The following is a 22,064-nucleotide window of genomic DNA, read 5'->3' on the forward strand; positions in this document are numbered from 1 at the left end:
ATAAGACTGAAATAACTCATTTGTGCTTTTCTCTGTTAGATAATGGTTCAAACGAATTAATCAACAATGGTTAATATTTTGTATTAATGGTCATATTCTCCGTTATAATATAAAAAAGGCCCATTTTTTATGTAAATTAGTTCATTTTGGGTTACTGAACCAGTCCAGAGTTTTATTTTGAACTATTTACCTGAACATTTCCAAGCTTACGGTGAAGACTTTCTGTTTTATTTTAGAATATTCACATTTGAACTGGAAGAAGGGTTTAAAAGTGAAAGCACTTTTATATTTAGATTCTTCTTTTCCAGGAGTTCAGATGTAACTGGGCAAATCGACTTCATTTGGTCAGACCTTTGGCAAAGTGCATAGAGAGGAAGAATTTTTTTTTTTTTGAAGTTATGATACTGTATGTAGGGTTCCATGGTGTAATGGTCAGCACTTTGGACTCTGAATCCAGCGATCCGAGTTCAAATCTCGGTGGAACCTGATCTTTGCTTTCAACAACCAGCTCTTCCCTTTGTCATGTTTGATGATAACACTGAATCTGTCATATATCAATACCTCACTTACGGTTACTCATTTAATGCTAGTTTTCATACACAGCTGCTGCACAAACAGACTCAACAACACTTTTGTCCCCCTGGTCATAAGACTGGACAACTCTTCATTGGGTGGCCAGGGATAATCATGATTAAACCCATATTCACATGCATATCAGAACTGTTTGCACATGAGCACATCACACAATTTCATATTCATTTTTTCATACTTATATCCTATTACACTTTACAGTAATGCGCTGCATTATCATGTTCTTATGTTGTTACTAGGGCTGTCAAACGATTATTTTTTAATCGCGATTAATCACACTTTTTCCATAGTTAACTCACGATTATTCTCTATTTTGAAAATTTAGTTAGAATCAAATAAACACAAAGAAAAAATGTCTTTTATCTTTATATCTATAAATTATATAGCCTGTATATATCCTGTAAACCTTTCTTTCTTTGCCTCTGTCACAACTTCGCGATTAATCACACTTTTTCCATAGTTAACTCACGATTATTCTCTATTTTGAAACTTTAGTTAGAATCAAATAAACACAAAGAAAAAATGTCTTTTATCTTTATATCTATAAATTATATAGCCTGTATATATCCTGTAAACCTTTCTTTCTTTGCCTCTGTCACAACTTCGCGATTAATCACACTTTTTCCATAGTTAACTCACGATTATTCTCTATTTTGTAAATTTAGTTAGAATCAAATAAACACAAAGAAAAATTGGCTTTTCTCTTTATATCTATACATTATATACCCTGTATATATACCCTGTAAACCTTTCTTTCTTTGCCTCTGTCACAACTTCATTTAAGAGTGCTTCAAACTCATATTATCTAAATGCTTTGACGTAAGTCTTAAGATTAAGAAATAAGACTGAAATAACTCATTTGTGCTTTTCTCTGTTAGATAATGGTTCAAACGAATTAATCAACAATGGTTAATATTTTGTATTAATGGTCATATTCTCCGTTATAATATAAAAAAGGCCCATTTTTTATGTAAATTAGTTCATTTTGGGTTACTGAACCAGTCCAGATTTTTATTTTGAACTATTTACCTGAACATTTCCAAGCTTACGGTGAAGACTTTCTGTTTTATTTTAGAATATTCACATTTGAACTGGAAGAAGGGTTTAAAAGTGAAAGCACTTTTATATTTAGATTCTTCTTTTCCAGGAGTTCAGATGTAACTGGGCAAATCGACTTCATTTGGTCAGACCTTTGGCAAAGTGCATAGAGAGGAAGAATTTTTTTTTTTTTGAAGTTATGATACTGTATGTAGGGTTCCATGGTGTAATGGTCAGCACTTTGGACTCTGAATCCAGCGATCCGAGTTCAAATCTCGGTGGAACCTGATCTTTGCTTTCAACAACCAGCTCTTCCCTTTGTCATGTTTGATGATAACACTGAATCTGTCATATATCAATACCTCACTTACGGTTACTCATTTAATGCTAGTTTTCATACACAGCTGCTGCACAAACAGACTCAACAACACTTTTGTCCCCCTGGTCATAAGACTGGACAACTCTTCATTGGGTGGCCAGGGATAATCATGATTAAACCCATATTCACATGCATATCAGAACTGTTTGCACATGAGCACATCACACAATTTCATATTCATTTTTTCATACTTATATCCTATTACACTTTACAGTAATGCGCTGCATTATCATGTTATTATGTTGTTACTAGGGCTGTCAAACGATTATTTTTTAATCGCGATTAATCACACTTTTTCCATAGTTAACTCACGATTATTCTCTATTTTGAAAATTTAGTTAGAATCAAATAAACACAAAGAAAAAATGTCTTTTATCTTTATATCTATAAATTATATAGCCTGTATATATCCTGTAAACCTTTCTTTCTTTGCCTCTGTCACAACTTCGCGATTAATCACACTTTTTCCATAGTTAACTCACGATTATTCTCTATTTTGAAACTTTAGTTAGAATCAAATAAACACAAAGAAAAAATGTCTTTTATCTTTATATCTATAAATTATATAGCCTGTATATATCCTGTAAACCTTTCTTTCTTTGCCTCTGTCACAACTTCGCGATTAATCACACTTTTTCCATAGTTAACTCACGATTATTCTCTATTTAGTAAATTTAGTTAGAATCAAATAAACACAAAGAAAAATTGGCTTTTCTCTTTATATCTATACATTATATACCCTGTATATATACCCTGTAAACCTTTCTTTCTTTGCCTCTGTCACAACTTCATTTAAGAGTGCTTCAAACTCATATTATCTAAATGCTTTGACGTAAGTCTTAAGATTAAGAAATAAGACTGAAATAACTCATTTGTGCTTTTCTCTGTTAGATAATGGTTCAAACGAATTAATCAACAATGGTTAATATTTTGTATTAATGGTGATATTCTCCGTTATAATATAAAAAAGGCCCATTTTTTATGTAAATTAGTTCATTTTGGGTTACTGAACCAGTCCAGATTTTTATTTTGAACTATTTACCTGAACATTTCCAAGCTTACGGTGAAGACTTTCTGTTTTATTTTAGAATATTCACATTTGAACTGGAAGAAGGGTTTAAAAGTGAAAGCACTTTTATATTTAGATTCTTCTTTTCCAGGAGTTCAGATGTAACTGGGCAAATCGACTTCATTTGGTCAGACCTTTGGCAAAGTGCATAGAGAGGAAGAATTTTTTTTTTTTGAAGTTATGATACTGTATGTAGGGTTCCATGGTGTAATGGTCAGCACTTTGGACTCTGAATCCAGCGATCCGAGTTCAAATCTCGGTGGAACCTGATCTTTGCTTTCAACAACCAGCTCTTCCCTTTGTCATGTTTGATGATAACACTGAATCTGTCATATATCAATACCTCACTTACGGTTACTCATTTAATGCTAGTTTTCATACACAGCTGCTGCACAAACAGACTCAACAACACTTTTGTCCCCCTGGTCATAAGACTGGACAACTCTTCATTGGGTGGCCAGGGATAATCATGATTAAACCCATATTCACATGCATATCAGAACTGTTTGCACATGAGCACATCACACAATTTCATATTCATTTTTTCATACTTATATCCTATTACACTTTACAGTAATGCGCTGCATTATCATGTTATTATGTTGTTACTAGGGCTGTCAAACGATTATTTTTTAATCGCGATTAATCACACTTTTTCCATAGTTAACTCACGATTATTCTCTATTTTGAAAATTTAGTTAGAATCAAATAAACACAAAGAAAAAATGTCTTTTATCTTTATATCTATAAATTATATAGCCTGTATATATCCTGTAAACCTTTCTTTCTTTGCCTCTGTCACAACTTCGCGATTAATCACACTTTTTCCATAGTTAACTCACGATTATTCTCTATTTTGAAACTTTAGTTAGAATCAAATAAACACAAAGAAAAAATGTCTTTTATCTTTATATCTATAAATTATATAGCCTGTATATATCCTGTAAACCTTTCTTTCTTTGCCTCTGTCACAACTTCGCGATTAATCACACTTTTTCCATAGTTAACTCACGATTATTCTCTATTTTGTAAATTTAGTTAGAATCAAATAAACACAAAGAAAAATTGGCTTTTCTCTTTATATCTATACATTATATACCCTGTATATATACCCTGTAAACCTTTCTTTCTTTGCCTCTGTCACAACTTCATTTAAGAGTGCTTCAAACTCATATTATCTAAATGCTTTGACGTAAGTCTTAAGATTAAGAAATAAGACTGAAATAACTCATTTGTGCTTTTCTCTGTTAGATAATGGTTCAAACGAATTAATCAACAATGGTTAATATTTTGTATTAATGGTCATATTCTCCGTTATAATATAAAAAAGGCCCATTTTTTATGTAAATTAGTTCATTTTGGGTTACTGAACCAGTCCAGATTTTTATTTTGAACTATTTACCTGAACATTTCCAAGCTTACGGTGAAGACTTTCTGTTTTATTTTAGAATATTCACATTTGAACTGGAAGAAGGGTTTAAAAGTGAAAGCACTTTTATATTTAGATTCTTCTTTTCCAGGAGTTCAGATGTAACTGGGCAAATCGACTTCATTTGGTCAGACCTTTGGCAAAGTGCATAGAGAGGAAGAATTTTTTTTTTTTTGAAGTTATGATACTGTATGTAGGGTTCCATGGTGTAATGGTCAGCACTTTGGACTCTGAATCCAGCGATCCGAGTTCAAATCTCGGTGGAACCTGATCTTTGCTTTCAACAACCAGCTCTTCCCTTTGTCATGTTTGATGAGAACGCTGAATCTGTCATATATGAATGCCTCACTTACAGTTACTCCTTTAATACTTGTTTTGATACACAACATCCACTACACTAAATTTTGATGAGACAGAGGAGCATCATCAGCAGCAGGCTGCTGTCTCTGAGCTGCTCCACAAACAGACTCAACAACACTTTTGTCCCCCTGGTCATAAGACTGGACAACTCTTCATTGGGTGGCCAGGGATAATCATGATTAAACCCATATTCACATGCATATCAGAACTGTTTGCACATGAGCACATCACACAATTTCATATTCATTTTTTCATACTTATATCCTATTACACTTTACAGTAATGCGCTGCATTATCATGTTATTATGTTGTCACTAGGGCTGTCAAACGATTATTTTTTAATGGCGATTAATCACACTTTTTCCATAGTTAACTCACGATTATTCTATTCTTGATTTTAGAATATTCGCATTTGAACTGGAAGAAGGGTTTAAGAGTGAAAGCACTTTGATATTTAGTTTCTTCTTTTCCAGGAGTTCAGATGTAACTGGGCAAATCGACTTCATTTGTTCATCTGCCAAACTTTGTTCAGACCTGTGGCAAAGTGCATATAGAGGAAGAATTATTTTTTTTTTAGAGTTATGATACTGTATGTAGGGTTCCATGGCCGTACTCGCCGGTTTTCGGACTGCCTCAGAGGTCCTAACACTTCCGAACACATTCTGTCAGGTCCGAACACTTTCCTAACGACATCAAAGAGTTCCTAACGAGGTCCGAACAAGGTCCGAACACAGCCAAAAATGGGGCAAAAGGGACACGTGACGTCGGAGGGGGCGCGGTTAACGCTTTAGAGTGTCGGCCATATTTTTCTTCGCATACACTTGTGACAAGCACGGGAACAAGGTTTGTAAACTTGATTAATACACATAAAAGTAACGCCATATATAAGCCGAATGTTAAACCGTGGGACAAACAATATGCAATTTAATCTTCCGTCCTCTCGGCACTTTATCCAAGTTGTATTTCAACTTCCTTGTAACGTAACCCTTTTGCCAATGGAAGTTCTGCCTGTAATAGCGTCGCTGTTCATACCAGCATTGTGTGGCGACGATGGGGATGTTAGTGATATGACAGAATCAGAAGACAAATAGTAACTTATTCTTTTGTTTATTTGCCGTATAAACTCTGCCGATTCCTTGGGGAAAGCCTTAAGATGTGAATTATTATTATTATTCTTTTTGCATTTATTGTCCGTCAGTGCAATAGTAATTCGTCGGCTATCTGTGGCGTTTTCTCCACTCTGGTAACGGAGCCTGGTTATGTGTTTGAGCAGAGCAGACAGATGTGTCCAGATGTATTAACCCTTGTGTTCTGGTCATATTTTTGTTACTCAGGCAATGTTTGTTGGTCTGGTGGACCCGCTGCATTTTTGGGGTTTTTCATTCAACACAATCAAACAATTTTATGTTAAAATACTTTACAGATATGTACTTCATCCCAATTACAATCAATATAAACAACATACATAATTAACATGTAATATGATCACATTTATGTATTAAAGTGCTATTCGTTTTTTTCAGTAAAATGTGATTAAAAAATAAAAAGGATGGAAAACATTCAAGAAATGTGCAAATGAAGCAAGGTTTTTTGGTATAACTATTATGTATTATTCATTTGAACTTTTTTAGAACTTTGAACATTTACAAAACATAAGTAAGATCTCAATCTCAGCTTGGCTGCTGACCACTTGGTCCTGGGGCCTGCTGCTGTCTAGCTGTGGTTCATTCTCGTTTAGGAGATAGCTGATGATTAATGTCATCCTCCTCTAAAAGTCACTGTCAGACTTGATCTTCATATTCTGAAACCTCCTCCCCCACATTGTCATCAAAAGTGTCTGTCTTGACCAAAATCAATTTCAAGGCCTTGTGTGCAATGAATCTTTTGGTTGTTGCAGAGAATTGGTTGTATTAGTAGTTATCACTGGGATAGCTATATTTATTGCCCCCCCCCCCCCCCCCCCCCCCCCCAAAAAAAAAGAGGGAAAATGAAAAATGTGCGGGAATATGATAACAGGTGCAGGTGCGTGAATGTCGGTTTGACACACGCACGCGTGCGCTCACACACACACACACTATCAGCTGGCCAAGAGAGGAGGAGGACAGAGTTTAGGGACACAGGGCCTACAAGTTCCACACATTTATTAGACCTGGGTCCGATATAATATAAAAAAATAATTGTCATCACTGTGATCACAATTGTCATCACACGTTTTGATTTTTTTATCACAAGAAAGACGTTTTCTTGTGATAAAAAAATCAAAACGGGTCCCACAGACCTAAACCACACACAATTAAACATGCTTAATTGTGCCAAGTTTAAGTTTTACATCTGTCTGTGTAATAATAGTTATGATGATAATAATAATAACTTTATTCATATATAATATTTTAAAACATACATTTACAAAGTATTTCAGCAATAATAAAACAGTAATGCAAAACATAACTAGATATATATATACATAAATTATGTACCTACCTACATACATACATACCTGTATAATAACCAAGACAGGAAAACCGGACACATACTGGAAGGACATCTGTACAAAATATGCCCAGGGCCAGTACCATTTCTCCACTGGCAAACGACCAGGGGCCAAGAAATGGAAAAAGGCCTTGGAGCAAATAGATGCTTGCCCCCTGCAGAGCCACACAAAGGATCTGTTTGGGAGAAGGCTTCGGTGCTCCTGTGGGTTTCATAAGGTAGGTGAAATTATTTATTAAGTCATGATGATTCACTGTAGCATGTGCATTCATTTATTGAACAATATATATCTACACAATTAGAGAAAACTACTAGTGTTCTTAGTGTGGCCCTCTTTTTGTAACCCCCCCCCCCCCCCCCCCCCCCCCCCCCCAGCCAGCAGATCTGTCATCAGGCGCTGGCTCTAGTGAGGCAGGAGCAGTTGAGATGGAGGCAGGGCAAGTCCGAGTCTGCGCGGAGTTAGGCAGAGGAGGCATGGAGACAGGGAAAGGAGACACGGAGGCAGGGAGTATTGGAGACAACACAGAGGCAGGGAGAGGAGACGCAGTGGCAGGACCATCAGTGGCAGGACCATCAGTGGCAGGACCATCAGTGGCAGGACAGGGAGTGCAATGTTACAAGTGCAACGAGTTTGTGGAAGGAGAAAAATTCTCTGAACACCTGTCTGACCACCATACAGAGGAGATGTGTGACACCTGTGGGGCCAAGGTGCAGGGTACTGTTGGTCTTTTGAACCATATACAAGCAGCTCACTATTCAGCATTAATCTCACCGCAAAAGCCACCACTATTACCACCTAAGCAAGTGTCATCTCTGCTCCCCCCTTCAAGTAGCTCTGCAACACCACATCACACTGCAACTCCACTGAGACTAACTTTTGTTAATTGGAAAGGTTTTCTTCCTGAACAATTTCGTAAGGTTATCCAGGAAGCAGATCAGGTGTGGATTGCAAAATGCCTATATGAGCCCACAGGCCAGCTGAAAAGGAACATAAAAGCATGTTGGTTTCACCCACCACTGGAGCCCAAACCATCTCCTCCTGAGCCTGGGTGGTACTACCGGCAGAGGATGTTCATCTGGGCACCAATGAGGATGTGGGGGATTCCACTGAAATGCCCACAATGTTCCCGAAAAATGAACAGCTCTGGGATTTACAGAAAGGTCAGAGAGGTGATTGATGTGGACAGCCGCTACTACCTAGTGGGAGGGGACTATCCACGTTGCAGCAAGTGCTCTCAGCCTGTCTGCCCATGGAGCCAGGATATGCTCTCCCAGCTGGATGTGGCACACAGGAGCCTGTTCCCTGCTGTCCTCACAACACAGCTGGCTCTGGACCAGAAATGCATGACTTTCCTGAAGCCGAGGACCAGTGGTAACAGTTCCTCCTACCTCCAGTCTGCGATAGAGGAAGCGCACAGCGAGGAGTGGGCACGTTAGACCATCCGCTACCTCTCAGACTGTGAGCGCCATACGTAGATGGCTACCTTCGTCCCCTCCGCAGCTGTCTATAGTCCTCCACCACCCTTCAGGCCCCTTCCACTTGCCCGATGGTTTGAGACGGTCCACTCCAACGACATCCTCAGCCATCTGGATGAGATGAAGGGAGTGATCACCTCTACCTATGGTAGAATTCTTAAGATGGATTCAACAAAGAAGGTTAGGGTTTCAACAGTAAAAAAATATGGAAAATAGAACGTGTATAATTACAACAAACAGTTTGAAAGTAGTGTTTGTTTTACAGATCACCAAGAAGCTGGCTGGCGCTATTGGGGAAGAAAGGATGCGCATCAGGAGGACCATGGAGAGCATCCAGGAAGCCGAGTGGCTCTGCTCCTGGACAGCAGGCGGCAGAGAGGTGTTTGAGCACAATTTGCTCTCATTTTGGTTCAATACAAGTCATTGAATTAGACAGCACTCATCATTGTGACAAGTATTTATTAAGTGTAAATTATTTTATTGCAGTCCCTGTTCTTTATGACTTTACATCCTTGTTCACAGTCCAGTTCATATCATCTTTCTCTCCCACAGACTATACATGACTCATGGCCAAGCAGCCCAGGACCCTGAAGCACACAGGGTCAGTGAGTGTGTTTGCCTCAGACTCTTTAAAGAATTTGAGCAAGCACGCAACCGGCCACGGGACGCAAAGGGGAAAACAATGCCCATCCCTCAGTCCATTGTTAGTGCCTACAGCCATGTCAAACAGCTGCTGGAGGACAGCAGGGTTGTCCTGGGTCAGAGCAACTTGGTTTTGGTGCCAGTTAATAACACCACTGTCTCTCTATGGTGTGTGCTATTTCGTTTACCTTTCCCATACAATCAAGATAAACAGTATATAAAGATTTCACCTCAAGAAAAACCGCCAACTGCATGCTTGTATATGGTATAACCTTAGGGGGATATGCTCACATGTTTAAAATAATGAATGTTTGTCTTGTAGGCTGCTTAGGAGGGATAAAAGGAAGGACAGGGACATGCTGCTGCAAGGCACTTCACTTCCTAAACATGTGCACCTGGCCAAGGAGTCTCTCCCTCCAGCAAATGCACTTCCGGCTGCCCCTGTGCGCCAGCATGAAGTGATAACTTTTGCAGAGCCTGAAAACCACGAGGGGGAAGCTTTCCCCCGCAAGCGCACTCTGACAGCAAACAGGCCTGTGTTTTATCCACCATTTCCTCCTCCCCCATTCCCTCCACAATTTGGGCCATTCCACCAAGCTCCTCCATTCCACCAAGCTCCTCCATTCCACCAAGCTTCTCCTTACCAGCAAGCTCCTCCATTCCACCAAGCTTCTCCATTCCACCAAGCTTCTCCATTCCACCAAGCTCCTCCGTTCCTGCAAGCTCCTCCTCACCAGCAACCTCCTGCTCACCAGCAAGCTCCTCCTCACCAGCAACCTCCTGCTCACCAGCAAGCTCCTCCTCACCAGCAAGCTCCTCCTCACCAGCAACCTCCTGCTCACCAGCAAGCTCCTCCTCACCAGCAACCTCCTGCTCACCAGCAAGCTCCTGCTCACCAGCAAACGTGCCTTCCATCTGAGCCAAGGCAACGTGCCTGGAGACTACATAAAGCTGCCCAGGAAGATGAGGAGCTAGCGACGAGGGGGGAGCCACCACGGAAACGGCTGGCAAAGGAAAAGTATCATTACACCTGCGAGGAGTGTGGCCTGGATAAAAATAAAGGGACTGGACACACCCAGCTGAAGGGGCGGTGGTACTGTCCAGCCTCAGGACTGACCCTGGATCAGTGGAAGGACAGTTTACGTTAAGTGTCTGTCTGTCTGCCTGTCTGTCTGTCTGTTCGCAGATGATTGCTCGTCTGTTACTGTGTTATTATTGTTAGTAATAAAGTTTGATAATTTTACTTGAATCAAGAACAGCCTTCACATTTTTATTTAATTTCCCTTTGCAAAACAGGGCGACAGTGAGTGTGAGTGACATCCATTTAATGCAATTGTCAAAAGTGAAGCCGGAATTACTTGGAGAATTATTTTACGTTTATTAATAAAACCCAACACTCTTTGTCTCAACCAAAGATTTTTTTTAAATACTTTCTTTGCTCGATTTGGAATTTGTTTCATTCACTTGTGTTGCACAAATAGTGATACAGATAGATAGCTAGTCTCTCAAATAATTGAGTGTACCAAAAAAAGAGGGGAAAAATGATGGGAGACTTATTTACATTTACAGTTATGCACATTTTGTGTGCTGCCCCCTACAGTAGGCTTTAGTAACGTCCAAAGCACTGTGGTATGTTGGGGTGTTGCCACAATACAGGTTCGAATCCCACAAGAAACATGAAAATTAAACGGATGATAAACCTTGCAATAAGTGCAGAGGTGTGTGTAAACAATGTTGAGAAGATAAGAGAATAGAGAAAAGTGGATATAGTGTACGTTTTTTCTCCTTTTCTTTTTCTCTCTTCCCCCCCCCTCCTTCCTCTTTTTTTTCTTTTCCCCCCTTTCGGGCAGTCCCTTTTGCCCCATTTTTGGCCGAATGGTTAGTATCTCCGCCTGTCACGCGGAAGATAGGGGTTCGATTCCCCGACGGGGAGAGCAAGGACTTTTATCACATGCCTCCCACCAAGTATAATCTAATTCAGCCACCATCAGCCAAGTTCCCTCTTGCAAAGTCACCTCCCTTACAAATCACTCAAGACCAGCAGCTCTTACACCAGCCTTCAATACATGCTGTCATCTCATATTCAACTATCTTACACTTGTTTGCTTTTATCAAAGCACTTTGGAAGGCATTTCACTTGGCACCAAATGTATTGCCACCACGAGAAGCCTGGCCTGCAGGGACCTCTATCTTCCCCCTAACCTCTCCTTCATACCACTCTTCCATAAAGCTCACTTCCAAGTACCTTGTCCAACAACAGAAAACCGGTTGTTTCATTCTTGTCTTGTCCAAAGCCAACAAGGATTTCCCCCTAACCTCTCCTTCATACCACTCTTCCATAAAGCTCACTTCCAAGTACTTTGTCCAACAACAGAAATCCTGTGGTTTCATTCTTGTCTTGTCCAAAGCCAACAATGACTTTGCATACCAGGGACGATCTGTCGAGGTCTTTTGTCACGACCAGTGTTTTGTTTTCAGACGATTTTTCCACAAAAATGACAAAAAAACAGGAGGTTTTACGGTGGTGTTGAGTACATGCCAAAATGTTAATATGTAACAATAACTTGAGTTGTGGACAAAGGATTCTCATGCACCAAGCCCCTTCCCTGCGATTCAGAGCGGTCCTAAGACATCAGAGTAACATGACGGCACAAAGAATGTTGCTGTAAACTAGATGATATAGCGCTAGCCACGCATGGAGGAAATGTGGTTTGCCTTGCCAGTGAAAACCATTCTCCAGGAGAAGTGTGAAATGTCAGAAGTGGGATTTGAACCCACGCCTCCAGGGGAGACTGCGACCTTAACGTAGCGCCTTAGACCGCTCGGCCATCCTGACCATAAAAGGAATTCTTGCACAATAGTGTCGGCGGGCCCAGGGATCATTCGAGTGAATATGTGGATCTGCATGGTGTTCAAGTGTATTGGCTGTTGTTTAAGAGGACTCCTGAGGCAAACAAATAGTAGGCATAGCATTTGGAAGCAAGAACTCTTCAGATGTACAACGGCTGCAACAATCTTTAAACTGGACGACACAGTGCCAGAATAGCAATACAACATAGCATAGCCAAGCAAGGAGTGAAGTTTGGTTGCCTCGCCAGTGAAAATCATTCTATTGGAGAAGGTTGCTTTGTCAGAAGTGGGATTTGAACCCACGCCTCCAGGGGGGGAGGAGTGTCGGCGGGCCCAGGGATTTTCGAGTGACTATGTGGGTCTACGTGCTGTTCAAGTGTATTGGCTGTTGTTTAAGAGGACTCCTGAGGCAAACAAATAGTAGGCATAGCATTTGGAAGCAAGAACTCTTCAGATGTACAACGGCTGCAACAATCTTTAAACTGGACGACACAGTGCCAGAATAGCAATACAACATAGCATAGCCAAGCAAGGAGTGAAGTTTGGTTGCCTCGCCAGTGAAAATCATTCTATTGGAGAAGGTTGCTTTGTCAGAAGTGGGATTTGAACCCACGCCTCCAGGGGGGGAGGAGTGTCGGCGGGCCCAGGGATTTTCGAGTGACTATGTGGGTCTAAGTGCTGTTCAAGTGTATTGGCTGTTGTTTAAGAGGACTCCTGAGGCAAACAAATAGTAGGCATAGCATTTGGAAGCAAGAACTCTTCAGATGTAAAACGGCTGCAACAATCTTTAAACTGGACGACACAGTGCCAGAATAGCAATACAACGTAGCATAGCCAAGCAAGGAGTGAAGTTGGGTAGCCTTGCCTGTGAAAATCATTCTGTTGGAGAAGTTTGCATTGTCAGAAGTGGAATTTGAACCCCGCCTCCAAGGGAAACTGCGGTCTTAACGCAGCACTTTAAAGGCCAAGCGTCGTTGCCGTGATGGCTCGAGCGAGCGGTGTTGATGACTTCACGCGGTCGTCCCGACCATATATTGTGGCTGGAGTCAATGCGACAGTCGTTGCAGTCTTTTCAGTCACAGAGGTGTCGCTGCTACGGGAAGGTTACCGCTAATAACTCCACAACGAGTAAAATGGAGAAGAGAACAAGAGCAGGAAGAGTAGCACTGTCATCAATGATCAGCATTCTCACCTCTGCTTACATAATAGCTGATGAGCCTCCAGAATTTGGAATTTCAAGAGGCATGATGATGCCCATCTCACTTCCAAATTCCTAAGCATTCTCACCTCTACTTACATAATAGCTGATCAGCCTCCAGAAGTTGAAATTTCAATAGGCATGATGATGCCCATCTCACCTCCAAATTCCTGAGCATTCTCACCTATTACTTACATAATAGCTGAGACTGCAGAAGTTGAAATTTCAATAGGTGTGTTATCACCATTATAGTCTGATGTGGTACTTAGAATACTGTTTTGATATTCTCACCCATCTTAGGCCTAAATGTGAATAGCCCCCCTTCAAATAGCCTGATATGAATCCAGTTTGCTTCGGTCAAAAGCCCTGTCCTGTTGTCCTATGATACGGTACCGGTTGATTGAAAAATCTGCATAAGGGTCCAAAGTAGAATCTATTTACAACCTATCAACACTGCAAAGGGAAAAAAAAGTCTAGCTTCTTCTGGAGCAAACATTCTACTTTTTATTGTTTTGATGATGCGGAGTGTCCTACATCTACCACAAGGCAGAATTTCTGGGTGTTGCCACCAAGATTCAAGCGTTTATTGTCATATATACAGTGCATGTTAGAAACACATTCCTGTACAATGAGATTCTTGTTGAGCCCTTTTCACCACTTGCATGCTGCAGATCATGCCTAGTTTCTTCTCAATTGCTTTGCGTGATTCAAAACATTCCTTTAAAAGGCACCTAAAATGGGACACAAAACTCTTATTTTGCTCCTTTGCTACGGTCGTCTTTTCAAATAACGACTGTATCTGTCCCATCGAAATTCCTCGTTAGTATAATGGTCAGTATCTCCGCTTGTCACGTGGAAGATCGGGGTTCGATTCCACGACGGGGAGAGCTAGGACTTTTATCACATGCCTCCCACCAAGTATAATCTAATTCACCCACCATCAGCCAAGTTCCCTCTTGCAAACAGTCACCTCCCTTACAAATCACTCAAGACCAGCAGCTCTTACACCAGCCTTTATTACATGCTGTCATCTCATATTCAACTATCTTACACTTGTTTGCTTTTATCAAAGCACTTTGGAAGGCATTTCACTTGGCACCAAATGTATTGCCACCACGAGAAGCCTGGCCTGCAGGGACTATCTTCCCCCTAACCTCTCCTTCATACCACTCTTCCATAAAGCTCACTTCCAAGTACCTTGTCCAACAACAGAAAACCGGTTGTTTCATTCTTGTCTTGTCCAAAGCCAACAAGGACTTCCCCCTAACCTCCCCTTCATACCACTCTTCCATAAAGCTCACTTCCAAGTACTTTGTCCAACAACAGAAATCCTGTGGTTTCATTCTTGTCTTGTCCAAAGCCAAGAAGGACTTTGCATACCAGGGACGATCTGTCGAGGTCTTTTGTCACGACCAGTGTTTTGTTTTCAGACGATTTTTCCACAAAAATGACAGAAAAACAGGAGGTTTTACGGTGGTGTTGAGTACATGCCAAAATGTTAATATGTAACAATAACTTGAGTTGTGGACAAAGGATTCTCATGCACCAAGCCCCTTCCCTGCGATTCAGAGCGGTCCTAAGACATCAGAGTAACATGACGGCACAAAGAATGTTGCTGTAAACTAGATGATATAGCGCTAGCCACGCATGGAGTAAATGTGGTTTGCCTTGCCAGTGAAAACCATTCTCCAGGAGAAGTGTGAAATGTCAGAAGTGGGATTTGAACCCACGCCTCCAGGGGAGACTGCGACCTTAACGCAGCGCCTTAGACCGCTCGGCCATCCTGACCATAAAAGGGATTCTTGCACAATAGTGTTGGCGGGCCCAGGGATCATTCGAGTGAATATGTGGATCTGCATGGTGTTCAAGTGTCTTAGCTGTTGTTTAAGAGGACTCCTGAGGCAAACAAATAGTAGGCATAGCATTTGGAAGCAAGAACTCTTCAGATGTAAAACGGCTGCAACAATCTTTAAAGTGGACGACACAGTGCCAGAATAGCAATACAACATAGCATAGCCAAGCAAGGAGTGAAGTTTGGTTGCCTTGCCATTGAAAATCATTCTCTTGGAGAAGGTTGCTTTGTCAGAAGTGGGATTTGAACCCACGCCTCCAGGGGGGGAGGAGTGTCGGCGGGCCCAGGGATTTTCGAGTGACTATGTGGGTCTACGTGCTGTTCAAGTGTATTGGCTGTTGTTTAAGTTGTTTAATAACCCCAATAATGTCACGTGTACATAAAATCATTTGAGAAATTAAACAGGGGGAAAAAGAGAGCAAAGTGAGGAAAGGTGTGACAGATGAGGTCCCCCCAGCAGTCTAAGCCTATAGCAGCTTGGGCAACATGGGATGTTTCAGGATTACCTGAGCCATCCCTAACTATAAGCTTTATCAAAAAGCATTTGGAAGCAAGAACTCTTCAGATGTAAAACGGCCGCAATAATCTTTAAACTAGACGATACAGTGCCAGTTTAGCAATACAACGTAGCATAGCCAAGCAAGGAGTGAACTTGGGTTGCCTTGCCAGTGAAAATCATTCTGTTGGAGAAGTTTGCAATGTCAGAAGTGGAATTTGAACCCCGCCTCCAAGGGAAACTGCGGTCTTAACGCAGCACTTTAAAGGCCAAGCATCGTTGCCGTGATGGCTCGAGCGAGCCGTGTTGATGACTTCACACGGTCGTCCCGACCATATATTGTGGCTGGAGTCAATGCGACAGTCGTTGCAGTCTTTTCAGTCACAGAGGTGTCGCTGCTACGGGAAGGTTACCGCTAATAACTCCACAACGAGTAAAATGGAGAAGAAAACAATGCCCCCGTCAAGAGCAGGAAGAGTAGCACTGTCATCAATGATCAGCATTCTCACCTCTGCTTACATAATAGCTGATGAGCCTCCAGAATTTGGAATTTCAAGAGGCATGATGATGCCCATCTCACCTCCAAATTCCTAAGCATTCTCACCTCTACTTACATAATAGCTGATCAGCCTCCAGAAGTTGAAATTTCAATAGGCATGATGATGCCCATCTCACCTCCAAATTCCTGAGCATTCTCACCTATTACTTACATAATAGCTGAGACTGCAGAAGTTGAAATTTCAATAGGTGTGTTATCACCATTATAGTCTGATGTGGTACTTAGAATACTGTTTTGATATTCTCACCCATCTTAGGCCTAAATGTGAATAGCCCCCCTTCAAATAGCCTGATATGAATCCAGTTTGCTTCGGTCAAAAGCCCTGTCCTGTTGTCCTATGATACGGTACCGGGGGTTTGAAAAATCTGCATAAGGGTCCAAAGTAGAATCTATTTACAACTTATCAACACTGCAAAGGGAAAAAAAAAGTCTAGCTTCTTCTGGAGCAAACATTCTACTTTTTATTGTTTTGATGATGCGGAGTGTCCTACATCTACCACAAGGCAGAATTTCTGGGTGTTGCCACCAAGATTCAAGATTCAAGCGTTTATTGTCATATATACAGTGCATGTTAGAAACACATTCCTGTACAATGAGATTCTTGTTGAGCCCTTTTCACCACTTGCATGCTGCAGATCATGCCTAGTTTCTTCTCAATTGCTTTGCGTGATTCAAAACATTCCTTTAAAAGGCACCTCAAATGGGACACAAAACTCTTATTTCGCTCATTGGCTACGGTAGTCTTTTCAAATGACGACTGTATCTGTTCCATCGAAATTCCTCGTTAGTATAATGGTCAGTATCTCCGCCTGTCACGCGGAAGATCGGGGTTCGATTCCCCAACGGGGAGAGCTAGGACTTTTATCACATGCCTCCCACCAAGTATAATCTAATTCACCCACCATCAGCCAAGTTCCCTCTTGCAAACAGTCACCTCCCTTACAAATCACTCAAGACCAGCAGCTCTTACACCAGCCTTCAATACATGCTGTCATCTCATATTCAACTATCTTACACTTGTTTGCTTTTATCAAAGCACTTTGGAAGGCATTTCACTTGGCACCAAATGTATTGCCACCACGAGAAGCCTGGCCTGCAGGGACCTCTATCTTCCCCCTAACCTCTCCTTCATAAGACTCTTCCATAAAGCTCACTTCCAAGTACCTTGTCCAACAACAGAAGACCTGTTGTTTCATTCTTGTCTTGTCCAAAGCCAACAAGGACTACCCCCTAACCTCTCCTTCATACCACTCTTCCATAAAGCTCACTTCCAAGTACTTTGTCCAACAACAGAAATCCTGTGGTTTCATTCTTGTCTTGTCCAAAGCCAACAATGACTTTGCATACCAGGGACGATCTGTCGAGGCTTTTTGTCACGACCAGTGTTTTGTTTTCAGACGATTTTTCCACAAAAATGACAGAAAAACAGGAGGTTTTACGGTGGTGTTGAGTACATGCCAAAATGTTAATATGTAACAATAACTTGAGTTGTGGACAAAGGATTCTCATGCACCAAGCACCTTCCCTGCGACTCAGAGCGGTCATAAGACATCAGAGTAACAGGACGGCACAAAGACTGTTGCTGTAAACTAGATGATATAGCGCTAGCCAAGCAAGGAGTGAAGTTGGGTTGCCTTGCCAGTGAAAACCATTCTCTTGGAGAAGCTTGCTTTGTCAGAAGTGGGATTTGAACCCACGCCTCCAGGGGAGACTGCGACCTGAACGCAGCGCCTTAGACCGCTCGGCCATCCTGACAGCAAAAAAAAGACTTGCACTTATTGTCGGCGGGCCCAGGGATCATTCGAGTGAATATGTGGGTCTACGTGGTGTTCATGGGTCTTGGCTGTTGTTTAAGTTGTTTAATAACCACAATAATGTCACGTGTACATAAAATCATTTGAAAAATTAAAAAGGGGGAAAAAGAGAGCAAAGTGAGGAAAGGTGTGACAGATGAGGTCCCCCAGCAGTCTAAGCCTATAGCAGCTTGGGTAACATGAGATGTTTCAGGATTACCTGAGCCATCCCTAACTATAAGCTTTATCAAAAAGCATTTGGAAGCAAGAACTCTTCAGATGTAAAACGGCCGCAATAATCTTTAAACTAGACGATACAGTGCCAGTTTAGCAATACAACGTAGCATAGCCAAGCAAGGAGTGAACTTGGGTTGCCTTGCCAGTAAAAATCATTCTGTTGGAGAAGTTTGCAATGTCAGAAGTGGAATTTGAACCCCGCCTCCAAGGGAAACTGCGGTCTTAACGCAGCACTTTAAAGGCCAAGCGTCGTTGCCGTGATGGCTCGAGCGAGCGTTGTTGATGACTTCACGCTGTCGTTCCGACCATATATTGTGGCTGGAGTCGATGCGCCAGTCGTTGCAGTCTTTTCAGTCACAGAGGTGTCGCTGCTACGGGAAGGTTACCGCTAATAACTCCACAACGAGGAAAATGGAGAAGAAAACAAGATCAGGAAGAGTAGCACTGTCATCAATGATCAGCATTCTCACCTCTACTTACATAATAGCTGATGAGCCTCCAGAATTTGAAATTTCAATAGGCATGATGATGCCCATCTCACCTCCAAATTCCTAAGCATTCTCACCCATTACTTACATAATAGCTGATCAGCCTACAGAAGTTGAAATTTCAATAGGCATGATGATGCCCATCTCACCTCCAAATTCCTGAGCATTCTCACCCATTACTTACATAATAGCTGAGACTGCAGAAGTTGAAATTTCAATAGGTGTGTTATCACCATTATAGTCTGATGTGGTACTTAGAATACTGTTTTGATATTCTCACCCATCTTAGGCCTAAATGTGAATAGCCCCCCTTCAAATAGCCTGATATGAATCCAGTTTGCTTCGGTCAAAAGCCCTGTCCTGTAATCCTATGATACGGTACCGGGGGTTTGAAAAATCTGCATAAGGGTCCAAAGTAGAATCTATTTACAACCTATCAACACTGCAAAGGGAAAAAAAAAGTCTAGCTTCTTCTGGAGCAAACATTCTACTTTTTATTGTTTTGATGATGTGGAGTGTCCTATATCTACCACAAGGCAGAATTTCTGGGTGTTGCCACCAAGATTCAAGCGTTTATTGTCATATATACAGTGCATGTTAGAAACACATTCCTGTACAATGAGATTCTTGTTGAGCCCTTTTCACCACTTGCATGCTGCAGATCATGCCTAGTTTCTTCTCAATTGCTTTGCGTGATTCAAAACATTCCTTTAAAAGGCACCTCAAATGGGACACAAAACTCTTATTTCGCTCCTTGGCTACTGTAGTCTTTTCAAATGACGACTGTATCTGTGCTATCGAAATTCCTCGTTAGTATAATGGTCAGTATCTCCGCCTGTCACGCGGAAGATCGGGGTTCCATTCCCCGACGGGGAGAGCTAGGACTTTTATCACATGCCTCCCACCAAGTATAATCTAATTCACCCACCATCAGCCAAGTTCCCTCTTGCAAACAGTCACCTCACTCAAGACCAGCAGCTCTTACACCAGCCTTCAATACATGCTGTCATCTCATATTCAACTATCTTACACTTGTTTGCTTTTATCAAAGCACTTTGGAAGGCATTTCACTTGGCACCAAATGTATTGCCACCACGAGAAGCCTGGCCTGCAGGGACCTCTATCTTCCCCCTAACCTCTCCTTCATAAGACTCTTCCATAAAGCTCACTTCCAAGTACCTTGTCCAACAACAGAAGACCTGTTGTTTCATTCTTGTCTTGTCCAAAGCCAACAAGGACTACCCCCTAACCTCTCCTTCATACCACTCTTCCATAAAGCTCACTTCCAAGTACTTTGTCCAACAACAGAAATCCTGTGGTTTCATTCTTGTCTTGTCCAAAGCCAACAATGACTTTGCATACCAGGGACGATCTGTCGAGGTCTTTTGCCACGACCAGTGTTTTGTTTTCAGACGATTTTTCCACAAAAATGACTGAAAAACAGGAGGTTTTACGGTGGTGTTGAGTACATGCCAAAATGTTAATATGTAACAATAACTTGAGTTGTGGACAAAGGATTCGCATGCACCAAGCCCCTTTCCCTGCGATTCAGAGCGGTCCTAAGACATCAGAGTAACATGACGGCACAAAGAATGTTGCTGTAAACTAGATGATATAGCGCTAGCCACGCATGGAGTAAATGTGGTTTGCCTTGCCAGTGAAAACCATTCTCCAGGAGAAGTGTGAAATGTCAGAAGTGGGATTTGAACCCACGCCTCCAGGGGAGAGTGCGACCTTAACGCAGCGCCTTAGACCGCTCGGCCATCCTGACCATAAAAGGAATTCTTGCACAATAGTGTCGGCGGGCCCAGGGATCATTCAAGTGAATATATGGATCTGCATGGTGTTCAAGTGTCTTGGCTGTTGTTTAAGAGGACTCCTGAGGCAAACAAATAGTAGGCATAGCATTTGGAAGCAAGAACTCTTCAGATGTAAAACGGCTGAAATAATCTTTACACTGGACGACACAGTGCCAGAATAGCAATACAACATAGTGTTAGCCCGGTTTTTTCATTGGAAGCTCAAGAACAAGCTGGAGAAATCATTTATTAAAAAAGTATTTATTAGTGGTCACATGTAAAGTAATTGCAGCGCTGGACTCGGAGTGCCAGAGCTCCCGCAGGATATCCGTCAGGCCGAGCCCCGTTATCCGGAAACATGTCATATTTATATTCAGCTTTATCTCACAGAAGTTGTTTTCACACTTGTCAGAGTATAATTGGACAGTTTTGGGTGCCATGCTCAGGCCAGCTGCTGTCCTTGTTTTGTTCTTTGGATGTGATAAACAATGTGTGTGTATGTGTGAGTGCTGTTTTAGGCGTGGATCTAATGTACCAGACCTATCTGCCCTAATAGAGATGTTTTGTCTGACCCAGTTGTTTATGTCATTCTAAGGTCTTGGACCATTTAAGGTCATCGATTGTGCAGTATGAGTAGAGTGGAAAAGTACCAGCTAGGAACATTTATTTAGGAAAATACAGAATATGAATTTATAATGTCTAAGATCAAAGCCAATTATAACACAAACTTACGCCCTTGTTCCAATTATTCAGGAATGCTGTCTTTAACTGCAATCTTTAGATAAAAATTTATTAACACCTGAAGAAAAAACAGGCTTTTATCTCTGATCTGACCTGGTGATTCCTTTTGGTGAGTTGTTCACTTCTACAAGAAGCTAGCTGGATGCTTTGTCATATGTACCTTGGTAAGGCAGGTGGCATGGAGATGGCCAGTTGATGAGGCACTGGAGGGAGAGGATCTGGATATGGTGGAGGGTCGGGGAGCCCTCTGAAGTGTTCTGGGCAGTCAACTTGTCTGTAAAACATTTCACTGTCTTCAGAAAGAAGCGTTAGTTTTTGTTTGCATTGTTTCTTTTTTTCCTTTTTATTTGTGCATTTTTGTTTTTAAATGTCTCACATTTTCAGTTTATTCACAGTAATTCACAGTAATACCAACATATTGCATTCTCCAACATTCAAAGTTCCTTTAAACCCAAACATTTTGTTCCATTCTTTTGATATCTGTCATTTCCCATGTCTTGATTCCTTAGAAATTCAAAATCTGCATTGTCTGTGGGATTATTAGACCCAGAATTAGATAAACAATTACGCATTTCTA

At 41.4% G+C, this 22,064-nt stretch overlaps 8 non-coding genes across 8 annotated transcripts; 4 read left to right on the top strand and 4 right to left on the bottom strand.

Annotated features, from left to right (window-relative positions):
* Positions 1 to 414: 414 nt before the first annotated feature.
* trnaq-cug (transfer RNA glutamine (anticodon CUG)) lies at positions 415 to 486 on the top strand. The gene has a single exon. It is a non-coding gene; the product is annotated as a tRNA-Gln (tRNA).
* A 1,358-nt stretch (positions 487 to 1,844) lies between these two features.
* On the top strand, positions 1,845 to 1,916 carry trnaq-cug (transfer RNA glutamine (anticodon CUG)). The gene has a single exon. It is a non-coding gene; the product is annotated as a tRNA-Gln (tRNA).
* A 1,357-nt stretch (positions 1,917 to 3,273) lies between these two features.
* trnaq-cug (transfer RNA glutamine (anticodon CUG)) lies at positions 3,274 to 3,345 on the top strand. The gene has a single exon. It is a non-coding gene; the product is annotated as a tRNA-Gln (tRNA).
* Positions 3,346 to 4,703: 1,358 nt separating this feature from the next.
* Positions 4,704 to 4,775, top strand: trnaq-cug (transfer RNA glutamine (anticodon CUG)). Its single transcript has one exon. It is a non-coding gene; the product is annotated as a tRNA-Gln (tRNA).
* Positions 4,776 to 12,227: 7,452 nt separating this feature from the next.
* On the bottom strand, positions 12,228 to 12,310 carry trnal-aag (transfer RNA leucine (anticodon AAG)). The gene has a single exon. It is a non-coding gene; the product is annotated as a tRNA-Leu (tRNA).
* A 2,917-nt stretch (positions 12,311 to 15,227) lies between these two features.
* Positions 15,228 to 15,310, bottom strand: trnal-aag (transfer RNA leucine (anticodon AAG)). The gene has a single exon. It is a non-coding gene; the product is annotated as a tRNA-Leu (tRNA).
* Positions 15,311 to 18,101: 2,791 nt separating this feature from the next.
* Positions 18,102 to 18,184, bottom strand: trnal-cag (transfer RNA leucine (anticodon CAG)). Its single transcript has one exon. It is a non-coding gene; the product is annotated as a tRNA-Leu (tRNA).
* Positions 18,185 to 20,635: 2,451 nt separating this feature from the next.
* On the bottom strand, positions 20,636 to 20,718 carry trnal-aag (transfer RNA leucine (anticodon AAG)). Its single transcript has one exon. It is a non-coding gene; the product is annotated as a tRNA-Leu (tRNA).
* Positions 20,719 to 22,064: the final 1,346 nt, after the last annotated feature.

The sequence above is a fragment of the Leuresthes tenuis genome, unplaced genomic scaffold, assembly GCF_036924035.1.
Source record: "Leuresthes tenuis unplaced genomic scaffold, fLeuTen1.0.hap1 SCAF_12, whole genome shotgun sequence".
Classification (NCBI taxonomy): Eukaryota; Metazoa; Chordata; class Actinopteri; order Atheriniformes; family Atherinopsidae; genus Leuresthes; species Leuresthes tenuis.